General features: G+C 35.0%; 1 long non-coding RNA gene across 1 annotated transcript in view; it reads left to right on the top strand.

Moving 5' to 3' along the window:
- Positions 1–972: 972 nt before the first annotated feature.
- The window catches only part of LOC148133094 (uncharacterized), an 89576-nt gene continuing 73848 nt past the window's right edge, over positions 973–16700 (top strand). Inside the window, exon 1 of the long non-coding RNA XR_015746455.1 lies at positions 973–1113. This is a non-coding gene — a long non-coding RNA (uncharacterized LOC148133094). The remainder of the gene's footprint in view (positions 1114–16700) is intronic.

Below are 16700 nucleotides of genomic sequence, written 5' to 3'. Positions count from 1 at the left end.
GCCTTCTTCTTCAATGTAAACAAAAAAGAGGACACTTCAATACAGAATGTTTGGGATACAATGAAGGCATATGCAAGAGGATTAATAATAGACTATTCAAAGAAAAAGAACATTAGGAAGAGGCAAATGATTAAAGCTTTAGAAGATGACCATAAAAAATTGGAAAAAGAATTACAAAAAGCGCCACAAAAAAAAGATATCAGACTTAAAATGGACATAATTAAACATAAAATGGATCAAGCAGAGAAAGAAGAACTGGCACAAAAAATTAGAAGTGCTAAACAGAATTATTTTGAAGATGCAAATAGGCCAGGTAGATGGTTAGCATATAAATTGAGAAAAGAGAAAGAATCAAGGAAAATATTACAGTTAATAGACAATCAAGGCCAAGTATGCTATGGTAATAAAGAGAAAAAAGCAATCATTCGAGATTTTTATGGACAATTATATAAACAGGAGGATCTTGATGAGGGAAAAATGAAACAGTATTTACAAAATGCTAACCTAGCTAAGATACCTGATGAAACTGGGGAAATGTTAGAAAGTGCTATAACAATGATGGAATTAACTGAAGCACTCAACAGACAGAACAATGGAAAAGCACCAGGACCAGATGGTCTCCTGGTAGAATTTTATAGAACACTACAAGAATCGTTGAGCATTCCACTATTAGAAGTCATGAATGAAGTTATGGTAAATAAGAAAATACCTAAAACATGGTCAGAAGCTTATATTACACTTATCCCAAAAGAAGGGGTTGACCCATTACAAATTAAGAACTATAGACCTATTTCCTTATTGAATGCAGATTACAAAATCTTTGCTTCAATCTTGGCAGAGAGGCTTAAAAAATATTTAAATAATTTTATTCACCCTGATCAGAATGGATTCTTACCAAAGAGACAAATTAAAGACAATATGAGGATAATCCTGGATACATTGGAATATTACGAGGCGCATCCTGAAAAACAAATGGCTTTGATATTCTTGGATGCCCAAAAGGCATTTGATAACGTGAATTGGAGATTTATGCTATTATTATTGGAACAGATGGGCTTTGCTAGAAAATTTATTCAAGCAATAGAAGCCATATATTATGAGCAAACAGCAAAAGTAATGATAGATGGAGAACTTACAGACTCTATTAATATTTAAAAAGGTACAAGACAAGGATGTCCATTATCTCCTTTGTTATTTGTATTGACTTTGGAAGTGTTAAATAGAAATATTAGAGAGGATACAAATATAAAAGGAATGAAAGTTAAAAGGAGGAATTCAAATTGCAAGCCTTTGCGGACGACTTGGTCTTTATTCTGGAAGATCCTCTTGAGACAGCTTTAAAATTATTTGAAAAGATAGAGATGTATGGTGAGATGGCTGGCTTGAAAATAAATAAAGACAAAACAAAGATTTTGACAAAGAACATGTTATTAAGACAAAGAGAAGAGCTGACAGACCTATTGAAAATTCAAGTTACGAATAAAGTTAAATATTTGGGGATATATTTGACGTCAAGATGTACTACACTGAAAGAGAATAACTATATTAAACTTAAGCAGCAGATAGCATCCGATCTGAAAAAATGGGAAAACTTACAATTGTCACTGATAGGTAGAATTTCAACAATTAAGATGAATATTTTACCTAGAATGTTATATTTGTTTCAAACAATACCAATTAGGTTAGGTAAAGACTATTTTGAAGAATTAAATAAAATTGTGTTGAAGTATATATGGCAAGGTAAGAAAGCGAGAATAAAATTAAAACTTTTACAGGATGCTAGAATTAGAGGAGGATTTGGCCTTCCTAATTGGGAGTTGTATTATCAAGCTGCAAATTTAATGTGGGCTAAAGAATGGATAACGTTAAGAAAGACTAGATTGTTGGCATTAGAAGGACATGATTTACTATTGGGTTGGCATGCTTTTCTATGGTATAAGGGAACTAAATCACAGGGTTATTTTAGAAGACATTATATACGGGAATCGTTATGGTTGAATTGGGAGAAAATTAAGAAACAATGTTATTTGAAAATTCCAGTTTGGTTATCAACTATTGAAGCCTTTTCTTATCCTATAATTTATAAGAAGGAACAAACAGTTAGATATGGGGAATTACTAGATGAAAAGGGTGAACTTAAAACGATGCAAAATTTAGAAGAACAAGGTATAAAGATGAATTGGTTTTCATATGCGCAAATACATTCAAGGTATCTTAAAGATTCCAAAATGGAAGGATTTTATGACAAAATGACTGATTTAGATAGGATTTTGACAGTACTGATGAAAAAGTGATTAAAAAATTATATAATTATTTGTTGGAAATTAAATTGGAGGATGAACAAGTTAAAGAAACGATGATTGCTTGGGGGAAGAATTTTGGATATGGGATTGACTTAGAGAAATGGCGAAAGTTGTGGTCTCAAAATTATAAAATGACAATGTCAACAGCATATAAAGAAAATTTGTATAAGATGTTTTACAGGTGGCATTTTCCCCCGACAAGAATAGCAAGAATGTTCAAGAACAAATCTGAAAAGTGCTGGAAATGTCATCAGATTCCTGGTTCATATTACCATATGTGGTGGACTTGTGAGGAGGCCAGGAAATACTGGACTAGAATTCGCATATGGTTGGAAAAAATGACAAAGAAACATATAGATTTGAAGCCAGAGATTTTTTTATTGGGAATCTTACCTGATACATATAATAAAAAACTTAAAGTATTTGATTGTAAATGTATTAACAGCGAAGAGAATTGTATTTGCTAAAAATTGGAAGAGTGAGAAAATACCATTAGAGGAAGAAATTATTAAGAAAATATTGGAATGTGCTGAAATGAGTAGATTGACATTTGAAATTAGAGAACAAGAAGATAAACAATTTTATGAAGTTTGGGATCTTTTTTATCAATGGTTAGATAATAAAATATAATAATAGAATAGTTAGAAATTTAGGAAATAACGAATATACATTTTTTTTGGTCTTGATAACACTTTTAGAATATTTTATTAAGATAGACTTGGTATGATTTTATGATTTGTTATAAAATAAAGTAACTAAATTACAGTTATCTCGCTTAAGTATGAATTAGTAAAATTATAGTCAAATGATTGTTTAATAATGATATTAGGATATATAATTGTTGATTGATAATATGAGTTATTATGTAACATAATTATTATGATGACTATGAAATGGATGCACAAAAAGGAGTGGTAAACCAACCGATACACTGTCTGTAAATATATGAAGAATGATGATGTCGTTAAAATCAATAAAAACTTTTATTAAAAAAAAATGTAGGAAAGCAGCTCTGTTTTTTAAAAACATTCTGACAATTGATTTGTTAATAAATCTTATATAATATAATTTTAAAAAATCTTATATAATATAATTAAAATAATATTATTATATTATTATATTATATAATAATATAAACTCATTTAATCTAGTGGTAGAACAAACTATTTGTCCTCTGTTGACCATAAGCAACAATAAATTTAACTACTGCCTCTCTACAAATCTGCTTGCTAGCATCCATCTTGTTCAGCAATGTCCATACTGACTAACAACTTTTTTTCAGGCAGGAGTTTTTCTCTGCCCCTATAGAGAAGCTGAGGATTCAGGCTAGGTAGCACCTTTTCATGCAAAGTATGTTCCTCTGCTGCTAAATTGCAGGTCTTGTGGTGATCAAAAACACAAGCAGTGTTGCAGTTAGACCATGGGTTCCTTACAGAGATCTATGTGGCTTTTATTAAGACAAGGTTGTATAATTCTTTTCTGATCAGGAGCTGCACTTTATTTTATTTTATTTCATGATCAGGAGCTGCACTTTATTTTATTTTATTTCACATTTCATAGGGGTTGTTGACTCATGCCCAGTGAGGCAATGATATTGGGGCAGAGTGGGGCTGAAATTTTGTGACCTATTTCTTCACTTACCTCCCTCTTCTTTTTCCTCCTGGGTCTTTTAAAATGCAAAATGTTGTACTTGTTGCAATAAAAAGAAACCACCGCACACTATCTTTAATGTACTGGAGTGTAATCTAAGTCCCAGGCAACTTTGCAACAAATGGGAGGAGGAGGAAGGAACTGAGAGAAAGACAAATGAAGAACTGTGAAAGCCAAAATGTTACATAATAAAGAATTCTAAGTTACAACTTACCCTGGAGTAAGTTATTAACCCTGTGTTAAGAACCCCCTAAGAAGTAACACAACTATTGGCAACAAACAATGGAGAGAAGGACCTGTACATTGACTACCGTGCTGACTGAATCAAAAGTAAGTCATACAACCCGCAACTCAGCTTTAACCTTCAACCACAACCCTACCTCAACCAATCCACCATCACCCAAGACTAGGCATGCACTCCCCTAACTACCTCAATTCCAACTACTGCTGGCCTTAAATGCAAGCTACTCAATGCAAGAAGCCTTGTGAATAAAATACCTGAATTTCTCTTCTTACTAAATATGGCTAGATTCGACATCATATTTATCTGTGAAACATGGCTCAACGCATCTCTCCCTGACTCCATTACCACAGTAAGAGACTATCATGTTTACTAATCAGCTCGCGAAATCCGTAGAGGGGGTGGTGTTGCTATCTTCTATAAAAAGTCCTTACATCTAAAAAACATCCAAGTTACCCAGGAGCTTGTTCTTCCTGAGACCATCATCTGTGAACTATCCTTAAATATCACATTTCGATTCTTACTATGTTACAGAGCCCCTGATTATGACATCGAACATGTAAACAAGCTAAATTCACTACTAACATGGGCAACATCCTGCCCATATGCTTTTATCTTTCTTGGTGACTTCAATCTATCTCATATTAACTGGACTCTTAACAAATGTACAACTGAACCCATACATGGAAACTTCTACAATGCTGTTACAAATCTGGGACTGGAACAACTAGTAACCAACAATACTAGACTTAATAACTGCCTCGATCTCATCTTCTGCAATAGTTTGAATTTAATTTATGGAATACAAACTAAAGGTTCTTTTCCAACAGTGGAAACAATATGATTGACTTTTGTCTCAACATACGCCCACACAAAAATCATAACAATGACATAATCCCCAATTATAACTTCAAAAAAGGCAACTATGATCTTATAGACAACGATCTCTCATCCCTTGATTGGCAATCTCTATTCACTGGATGCAATACTGTTGAAGACCATTACAACATGTTTTTAACTTGAAGTCAAAAGAGTCATCAAACTATATGTACCAATAACAACTCCCAAAACAAAACAAAAAACAGATTACCCATAACAATAAGGAAACTTCAATCCAAAAAGAGATCACTCTGGCGGAAAAACAAATCTGGTCACGTTGCCAACTTCAAAAGCCAATACAAAATTTTATGCCACCAGATAAAGACTGAACGCACCAATTATCACATTAAACAAGAGAAAAACCTTCTATGCACCAATTCCACCCGCGCTTTTTACAATTTTGTAAACCACAAAGTAAAAGACTCAAGGTCCATCCCACTCGTGAAAGGACGATAACACCATTAAAGCCAACATCTTTAACACATTCTTTGGCTCAGTATTTGTAAACAGCAATGGATCATGCCCAGTATTTCCTAGCCAAACCACAGAAAACTACAATGATCTAATACATATCCATTTTACAGAAGACAATGTTGAAAAAGCACTATGCAATCTAAAACCATCTCTATCTATTGGACCAGACGGAATATGTGCCTACTTCTTTAAAATGCTATCCACTGCCATAGCAGAACCTCTAAGCATAATCTTTGAAAAATCTTTCAGGACCAGCTCCTTGCCAAACCTATGATCACAAGCCACGGTCATTCCCATCTTCAAAAAGGGAGACCCCAGCCTAGTTGAAAATTACAGACCAAACTCCTTATGCTGCATCATCTGTAAAGTCATGGAATCAATTATTAACCTATCCATTATCCTCCACTTAGAGACAAACAATCTACTCTCTAATAAACAATTTGGTTTCAGAAAAAAACTATTCTGTAATCTGCAACTCTTACACTGCAAAAACATATGGACTACACAACTCAATCAGGGCAAAACAAGATGCAATCTACATAGACTTTTGTAAAGCCTTTGATCCAGTGGTACACGACAAACTACTCCTAAAACTAAAATCTTATGGTATCTATGGACAACCACATAACTGGATAGAAGCATTCCTGTCAAACAGAAAACAAATGATCAAAATTGGGAGTGTCCTATCAAATACCTGTCAATAGTGGTGTCCCCCAAGGCACTGTTCTAGGACCAACTCTTCATACTCTACATAAATGACCTCTGTGATCATATTAAGAGCAACTGCGTTCTCTTCACTGATGATGTAAAGCTATTCAACACCATAGATAATTCTGTTACCCTTCAAAAAGACCTTGACAATGTATCAGAATGGTCAAACAAATGGCAACTTCAAATCTCAACAAATAAATGCTCTGTCTTACATATTGGCAAAAAATATCAGAAAATAAAATACAAGCTGAATAGTCAAGACCTTGTTGATGATCCAAGCTCTGTAAAGGACCTTGGAATACTCATCTCTAATGATCTAAGTGCTAGAGCCCACTGTAACTACATAGCCAAAAAGGCATTAAGAGTTGTTAACCTAATCCTATGTAGCTTTTTCTCTGGTAATATCACACTACTAACTAGAGCATACAAAACATTTGCTAGACCAATACTTGAATACAGCTCATCAGTCTGGAACCCACATTATATATCTGATATTAGCACAGTTGAGAAAGTCCAGGAATATTTCATAAGTAGAGTTGTCCACTCTACTCATTGTAGAATACCTTATGCCACCAGACTTGAAATTCTAGACCTAAAAAACCTTGAATTACGCCGTCTTCGGTCTGATCTAAGTATGGTATATAAAATCATACATTGCAATGACTTGCCTGTCAATGAATACTTCAGCTTCAACCATAACAACACAAGAGCACACAATAGATATAAACTCAAGGTTAATCGCACTAAACTTGATTGCAGGAAATACGACTTCAGCAACAGAGTGGTCAATGTCTGGAATACTCTACCTGACTCTGTGGTTTCTTCCCCAAACCCCCAAAACTTTAACCTTAGACTGTCTACTATTGACCTCACCCCTTTCCTAAGAGGTCTGTAGTGGGCATGCATAAATGCACCAATGTGCCTACCGTCCCTGTCCTATTGTTTCTTTTATTTTTCTTATATGTACCCATTTCATATATTCATAACTATGTATTTATACTTATTATCTTGTAAGTGATTGACAAATCAAAATAAATAAATAAAATAAAGACCAGGAATGAAAGTGGGATCCTGGACCATCACACAAACAGGCTTCCTCTGGTCTTGCTGCCCCAGCCTCTCAATCTGAAGGCAGATGACCTGTTTTCAAAATACAAGCTACAGATGGCCACTTCAGCTAAACTGCTGTGAAACTAGACAAGGAAGACAATGCTATTAGAAAGCTGCACTATTTTTGAGCTTCAGCACAGTAAGTTTTTCCCTCCCAAACTCACTAAGAGAAAAATCTATCTTTTCACAAACTACATCTGCTTTAGATAAATATTTCATTTCACACAGCAATATTGTGATGGAATGGCTTAAATCTGGACAAAAAAATTATAATGAATTAATCTAATGAATTTATAGGTGCATGTGTTCAAAGGCACTTAGGGAATTAGCTAAGTCTTGTGGGTATAAAACAGATCTGATCTGAGATCAAGTGATGAGGAAATGCATTCAGAAAAGATTGTGTGATACACATCTGCAACAGAAACATCTGATTCTGAATAAAGCACTCACCATGGCCAAGATTATACAAAAAGCTCAAGAATAAAGCCATTTAATGCTAACTGTAAATCTCACATCCCATGTTCATTCGCAAACAGTGGTGGAAAGGCCAGCAACAGGGGATCGAAACATGCTTGGGGACAATATTTTAGGATTCAGGTCAGGTCAAAGGAGAAACTCCTTCTTATCTCTGCAGATTTTATTGCACTATTCCAGAGGGCAATATGATACACTGAACACTATCTGTTTATACTGTCAGAACAAACATTTGAAGCCAAGGATAAATTTTGCAAGAAGGCCATAAAATAACCTAACCTGGATTCTAGAGAGAGAGAAAATTGTGAATACTAATAGAAAACAACTAGAGATAATGATTGATACTGAGAGTTCATAGAATGCTATTTGCAACAATTTCTTATGCAATATTTGCAAACAAGCAAGTGCGTAGCTTGCTCAGCACATGACTCAGGATATCATTAAACATTTAAAAAAAAACCAAATTTGATAAAACACAATAAACCTAAAAAATACCCACAATAAAGTGTCATAAAAACAGAAACATAGATACTTACATTACCAGAAAAAAATCATCCAATGGGGTAGACCATTTGCAATTCCTAAGGAAAAAATGGCATGGCTTTAATGTCTTTCAAAAGGTGAGGCAAAGGGGGCTGAATATTTGGAGGTATCACAGGCAGACATCCCCCTGATTACCTGGGTTACAAGAAGTTTGTGGGTGGGTGGGGAACCAGAGCACAGTCAGACTTACAAAATTTTGTTACTGTAGCCAATCTCAATAAAAGAGACTTGCTCTGAAGCTGATTTCATAGTTGACAAACAAAGCAATGATTCAGGAATACCATTCTATACCAAACTTAGCTAGAATTTCTCCCATGGAAACTCGGTAAAATTGTCCCTGAAATCTTGCCATTGGACAACTTTTAATATGCACTGTAGCTGTTACAGTTTAAGTTCCATTAAAAATGGCGGTGCACTCAGTTGCTGCGGCTTTTCGCTCTCCAATTTGGTGTGTGTATTTGGTGATATATGTGTCTGAATCTTGTTGCATGGGGGAGGTTTACAGCCAACAAGAACTAATATGCTATGGACTACAGTCAGCTAGAGCTATTGTGTCAGATTTTCAGAGGACTCACAGTATTCTCAAGGAGATAGCAAGACCACCAGGATCTCCGTGGATTGTAGTGGGATCATTTAAACGGCGCAGACGGCGCAGAGAGAGAAGGTGGAGAAGGGGCTGCAGAGCAGGAGTTTTAACTCGCTTAAAAAGACAGCCACACAAACCATCATTGCCAAGTATCTTTCTCTCAAATGCTCAGTCCCTCCTCAATAAAATGGATGACATTAATCTGAGCGAGCAATCACATGATAAGGGACTGCTGTGTGATAGTTATTACAGAGAGCTGGCTTCACTCAGCTATTCCCGATGCCTCACTACAACTGGCATGTTATACCATCCACCGACAAGACCGTAATAAGGACTCTGGTAAGACTAAAGGAGGTGGACTTTGTTTATATGTTCATAATAACTGGTGCACCAACAGCCATGTTATAAACAGATACTGCTCTCCTGATTTAGAGATGATGACAGTCGTGTGCAGACCTTTCTATTTACCTAGAGAACTGACAGTAGTGATTTTTACAGCTGTTTACATACCTTCTGAGACAAATATTAGTACTGCACTTGCATATTTTCATATTACAATAAATAAACAACTTAACGCTTATCCTGATGGGGCTCATATAATATCTGGTGATTTTAATAAGGCATACTTTATTTCCCGAATTTACTCAGTATGTGACATGGGCCACCAGAGACAACAATACACTTGGTCATGTGTATTCCAATGCAAAACATGCATATAAAGCAGTGTCCCAGTCCACATCTGGGACTTTCAGATCATTTATCACTGTTCCTTATACCAGCACACACACCCCTCAGAAGGAAAATTAAGCCTGAAATCAAATGCATCAAGATCTGGCCAGAGGGAGCACTTGATCAGCTGCAGGATTTATTCTCAAATACTAATTGGAATTTATTTGAACAAGAGGATTTGGAGGAATATACAAAAACTGTACTGTTTTACATCTTGACCTGTGTGGATACGGTTACTTTGAATAAGCGCACCTGGATTTTTCCAAACCAGAAGCCCTGGATGAACAAGGACGTGCAATTACTTCTCAGGACACGTGATATGGCATTCAGGTCTGAGGACAGAGTTTGGTATAACAAGGCAAGAGCAGAACTGAAGCAGGGCATCAAGGAGGAAAAAAAGGACTACAAAGGGAAGATTGAGGACTACTTCACAAATAATGATCCACAACGGGCTTGGCAGGGAATTAAACACATCACTAATTACAGGGGCAGCAACCCCATATCAATCAAAAAGGACGAATCACTGACAGAAGAATTAAACTGCTTCTTTGCCCGGTTCGAACTGAATAGGTCTTCGAACACAGTGCCTCTACAAACCAACTGTACTCAGCTGTTCACAGTACAAGAGTATGATGTGAAGCAGGTGCTTAGAGCAGTGAATGTAAAGAAGGCCACTGGCCCTGATGGGGTACCTGGGAAAGTACTCAAAGCATGTGCTGACCAGCTTGCAAGTGTGTTTATAAATATTTTTAACTTTTCTCTTACACAAGCCATTGTTCCATCTTCTCTCAAAACTTCCATTATTATTCCAGTTCCCAAAAAAGCCTCTCCTGATACTTTAAATGACTATAGACCAGTAGCTTCACACCCATAATTATGAAGTGTTTTGAGAGACTGGTCTTAAAATATATACAAGATTACCTCCCATCAAACCTTGACCCATACCAGTTTGCCTCTCGGAATAACAGATTCACAGAGGATGCTATTGCCATGGCTCTGCACGTTGCACTGAACCATCTGGACTGGAGCATAGTGGGAGCTATGTAAGGATGCTTTTTGTTGATTACAGCTCAGCTTTTATTCCAGATATACTGATTAAGAAGTTGCTAGAATTGGACCTCTCCTCTCACATCTGCTGTTGGATAAAGGACTTTCTTACTAACAGATCCCAAACTGTTAGGATTGACAGCTATTTTTCCTCCACTCTTGCTCTCAGCACTGGCTCTCCACAGGGTTGTGTGCTGAGCCCCCTTTTGTATTCACTCTACACCTACGATTGTACTCCCTCTTGTCCCATTAACTCTATAATAACATTTCAGATGACACCACATTGGTGGGACTCATATCGGAAGAAGACGAAGGCTTATAGGTCAGAGATTCTCAGACTGGTCTTGTGGTGCAAGAGTCATAACCTCACCCTGAACATCAAAAAGACCAAAGAATTGATTATAGACTTCAGACAATGCAAAGCAGAGCCTCTCCCACTACATATCAATGGAGACTGTGTGGGAAGAGTTCATAGTTTTAAATTTCTAGGAACTCATATTTCTGACAACCTTACCTGGTCGGTCCACACTATGGCCACTGCAAAGAAGGCCCAACAGCACCTGCACTTTCTGAGGCTGCTAAAAAAAAGTGGTCTGGGTGAGAAGTTGCTGGTTACTTTTTATTTTTGTGGTATGCTGAATGCTCTGTAGTGGATAAGATGATGCTCCAGAGAGTTATAAACACAGCACAGACACAAAAAATCATCGGTTGCTCTTTTTCTTCTTTGGAAGAGATTGCGAAGACCAGACTCCTCTCTAGAGCACAAAAAATCTCCACAGACCGTTCTTATCCTGGTCATTCATATTTCGAATTGTTACCATCAGGGAGGTGTTATAGGTGTCTTAAAATGAGAACTAATAGACTGAGAAACAGCTTCTTTTCCAAGGGAATAATTGTCTTGAATCAAACAATACATTTGTGATTTAGTTCTATATATAAAGTGGCATTTTTAAACTATCTAACTTAATATATGTTTTAAGTAGGTTTTAGACTAGGTTATTATTATTATTATTATTATTATTATTATTATTATTATTATTATTATTATTATTATTATTATTATTATTATCATTTTACTTTTTAAATACTGTGTAGTGTGATTGTGATGTGGTGTTTGGGGCACTGTGCTGGAGTAGCTTTCAAATTTCATTGTATTTTGAATGCAATGACAATAAAGGTATTCTATTCTATTCTATTCTATTCTATTCTATTCTATTCTATTTTGACTGTCAAATGTTTCTGATGCTTATTGGACCCTAACATACTTAAACCATTCCTGATATTTTGCAATATATAGATGATGTGATTGTCTATGCAGCAACTATTGAAGGGCTCTGTTACAGGTGATAGCAGTTGTTGATAGATCCCATACAAGAGAATTAAATTAAATAAAAGCAAATGTCACTTTGGTCATGAAGAAATTTATATTCATTCTATTATACCTCCTATGCTCAACCATTTAACTTTTCTTGAACAATACCATATTTATATTCGTATTCCTATAGTTCTAACCAGAATTTTATTATACACATATATTTTTTTAGTACTTTGATCATCTTTCATTGTAGTTTTCTAATCTTTGCATCTCTTATCTAACCAATTGTACCATATGTCCCAAACAGAATAATATTCTGATTCTTCTTTATCTTTAATTTCCATTGTCAACCTGTCCATTTCAGCGCAATCAAGTATTTTCCTTATTACCATTTCCTCTGTGGGTGTATTTCTGTTTTTCCAATTTTGTGTGGTTTTTTTGTCCAATTTTGTTCTCGCTGCTGTTATTATATGAAACATCAAGTACTGAGTTTTCTTATTATATTTCCCTGTTAGTATGCCCAATAGAAATAGATCTGGCTTTAAGTCTATCTGTTGTTTTATCATCTCCTCTAAACAATTTTTTATCTTTGTCCAATATTTTTTCGCCAATGGACAGGTCCACCAAATATGGTAATATGTTCCCTGTGTCTGTTTACATTTCCAGCATTCTGATGGGCTATTTGGGAACATTTTTGCTAATCTTGTTGGTGGTAGATGCCATCTATAGAACACTTTTTTACAAATTTTCTCTATATGCTGCTGACATAGTCAATCTATAACTTTTTTCCTACAGTTTTTGCCAATCATCCAACTCTATGGTGTACCCAAAAATTTTTGCCCAGGTTATCATATTTTCCTTTACTATTTCTTCTTCCATTTTAAACCTCAGTAAGTAGTCATAAAAAAATTAATTAACTTTTCATCCGTCTCCCCTGTAATACCTTATCCAAATCTTGTGGTCTACTATAGAATCCATAACTCTCTGCGTCCTTCTTATATTTCGCCTGTAGTTGTCTATATGGACACTAGTCCAAATTGATTCCCTGATTGTGTAGTTCCTATTTCATTTTTTATTTCCCTTGTTCATTTAATATATCTTTATACCTTAGAGTTTTCTCCTAACACATTTGGGAATATTAATGCCTCCATTGTTGATACCCAGACCGGTATTTTGGTATAGTGTTTCTGTTTGATGTTTTTCCCTTGTTTCTAACAGAGCATTTCTAACTTGGTGCCTTTGGAAATAATTATGTGGTTTGCTTTTCCCGTCCCAAATGAATGCATGCCACCCCAGTTGTAAGTCATGTCCTTCTATCACCTAAATCCTTTTGTCCTTTAAATTTATCCACTTCTTTATTCATGTAAGGGCTGAGGCTTGATAATATAGCCCCCAGTCTGGTAGTCCAAATCCTCCTTTACTTTTACTGTCCTGTAACATTTTCAATTTGACCTGTGGCTTTTTCCCTAACCAGATAAATTTCACTATTAGTCTATTTAAATCTTTGAATAATTTTTTACTTAATTTTATTGGGATTACTTGAAATAAAAATAAATTTTTGGTAGGATATTCATTTTAATTGTAGCTATTCTTCCAATTAGTGAGAGTTGTAACTTTTTCCATTTGTCCAAATCTATCTTTATTTGCTGCATTAATTTGGTATAGTTATCCTCTTTAATTGATGTGCATCTTGGTGATAGCCAAATTTCCAAATATTTAATGTTTTTAGTCACCTGCATACCCATCTTCTCCATTAATTCATTTTTATGTTTGTTTATCAGGTTTTTCATCATTATCTTAGTCTTATCTTTATTTATTTTAAGGCCTGCCACTGCGCTGAAAATTTCATCTTTTTAATTAATTTGAGTCGTTTCTAATGGTTCCTCCAAAATAAATACCAAATCATTAGCAAATGCTTGGACTTTATATTGTTCCTTTTTTTATCTTCAGACCTTTTATTTCCTGGTCTTGTCTAACTTGTCTAAGTAGAACTTCTAGCATTAATATAAATAAGAGAGTAGATAGGGAGTATCCCTGTCTCATACCTTTATTTATATTGAAGTTTCCTGTTGTTTCCCCTTTTATTATCACCTTCACCGTCTGGTTGCAATATACTGCTTGGATCATCTTTATAAAGTTCTCACCAAAATCCATATTTTTTAATTGTTGTATCATAAATTGCCAACTCATATTGTCGAACGCTTTTTTGTGTCTAAGAAAACCAGTGCTAATTGTTTTTCAGGCTGTGCTTTATAGTATTCCAGGACATTCATAATGATTCTCATATTGTTTGTCAGTTGCCTTTTAGGAAAGAAACCATTTCAATTGGAGTGTATAAATTCATTTAGGAATCTTTTTAATATTTCTGCAATTATGGAGGCAAGGATTTTATAATTAACGTTTAGTAATGAAATTGGCCTATAGTTTTTTTATCTGTTGGTGGTCAGTATCTTCATTTGAAATTAGCATGATGTATGCTTCTGACCAGGATTTAGGTAGCTTGGCCCTTAATAGTGCATCATTATAATGTATAATGTTGATACAACATTATACAATGTCGCAGTTGTAAAATTGAAGCTGTAATACAAAACTAAGAAAACGTATAATAAAACTTTATTTTAAAAAAAGAAAATAAATTTATATCCTAGAATATATTGTCTCAGCTAAAGGAAATAAACCTGATCAACAAAAGATAGAAGCTGTTTGCAAAGCCCAATTCCTGACAATTTTGATTTGCTGTATTCTCATGCAATGTATCATGGGGATATTTCAGAACCACTATTTCTGTTGATTAGCCTACTGCACTGCATTTCACTGATTATGCATTTCAGTTGAGAGATGGGTCATCTGAGGAGCCTTACTGCATTATTTTTACCTGAGCATCCCAATTTTTGTGGTGACTGGTGCTGGTCTTGCAGAACTTAGTACCATCTTACTATAGATCAGAGGTGTCCAAAATTGGCAACTGAATTCTGGGAGTTGAAGTCCACAAGTTTTAAAGTTGCCAAGTTTGGGGAACCCTGCTATAGATTCAGGAAGACACAATAAGTAAGTTTGCAAAAGCAATGGATTAAGCATGAAACATTGGGTTGTGGGCTGTAGAACATTTTAATGTTTATTTATGGAGACATCAATTTGTATTTTGATAGATTGGAAAACACTCCTACACATGCTTCAACTATTAAAAATGCCAAATTACCACCTCATATTCAGCTTTTCAGTTGGAAATGGTCTTACGGTTTTATTATTTCATTTGCCTCTGGAAAAAATGAACTTAGTTGATTCCTAACTGTGTCTTCTATTACTTCATTAGTAGAAGAGTAAACTCATCAAGTTGTTGATTTACATATGTTGGATTATGAGGAATTTTTATTAAAAGAACTCCATTTGTTTCTCAGCATGATGTTTTGCTCAGGAATTATTGACATATTGTTCAGTCCAACAATTGGATGAAAACAATTATTGTTCTACTGCACTTATTTAAGCATGTTGTTCTTATAAATGTAGGCAATGGCCTCTTAGTGCATGGAAAGTGGATTGTTAAACTCAATCTAAAGTATGCAAATAGTTAGGTTTTGTATGTTAAATTTTACTGATTGAATGTGGACTTGGATGCAGAAGAATTCATCAGGAACTATGCTCCTTATGTGTAGATACAACCTTTACCTGATGGTCAGCCCATTCCATGGCTATTTCAGCATTGGAGTAGATTGGGCTCTGTTATTGCTAGACCCATATAACAAGCATATATGCTTATAGTATATGATTCCTCTTTAGAAACAGTTTGGTTGCTATATCTTTTGGTTAGTGCCATTTCCAAATCAGTGTTGGACATTTTTGCTTATTTTGGATATCCGTCCAGGTAGTTACAAATAATACCCAGTAGCTTATGGCTCATCGTGTTTCAACTATTTTCCAGTTTTTTTGTGACATTCAATTTATCTGTATTTCATCTTACTATCCTAATCATAACATGAAGATAAAACAATTTCAGCACTATGAAGGGACGGGGGGAAACCTATGTAGACTGCAGACTATGAAAAAAAAACCTGGAAAAAGGAATAAACTAATGTAAGATTTTAATAGCCTCTTGTTTTACTCCACTCAGGGTTTCAAAGGAGGTATCTACCAAGCTGTTTCTTTTTTGGAACATTTGTACTAAACTTTGTAGTCTCTGTCCTGATATAAAAGTCAATGATTTGGCCATTAGAGACCATAATAAAAAAATACAAAGAGCAAATGAAACAATTTGTTAATGCCAGGCACAGAGATAAACAACATTAATTGGAGAATTGCTTTATGTTGTTAATAATCTGGTTGGTGATAAAATTCAGTTCAAATACAATAATGTTTGTTATCTTATCCTTTGGAGTATTTCTAGGTCTTGCTTTGAACTAATAAACAGCCAAGATTGCCAATATTTTGATTAGAAAAGTGAAGCATCTGAGAGAAGTTTCATTTCAAGTACAATGCAAGGATGTAATTGTCCTTTTATTGCAGTGGATGGGGGCTGAAAGCCATCTGTCAGGATGCTGATCCTTCTACACTTGGAGGACACTGGTGTCAGAGACAGCAGCTCTAGATTTTGATATGCTTTTGCAGTTTGGGGACCTAGAATGAACAGGCAAATGAAGCATT

This window comes from Notechis scutatus, chromosome 1 (genome assembly GCF_049901735.1).
Source record: "Notechis scutatus isolate UNSWTSFEM ecotype Mainland chromosome 1, rNotScu1.2, whole genome shotgun sequence".
NCBI lineage: Eukaryota > Metazoa > Chordata > Lepidosauria > Squamata > Elapidae > Notechis > Notechis scutatus.
Note: the sequence above shows the minus strand (reverse complement) of the source record. Positions and strands in the feature narration are given on the sequence as shown.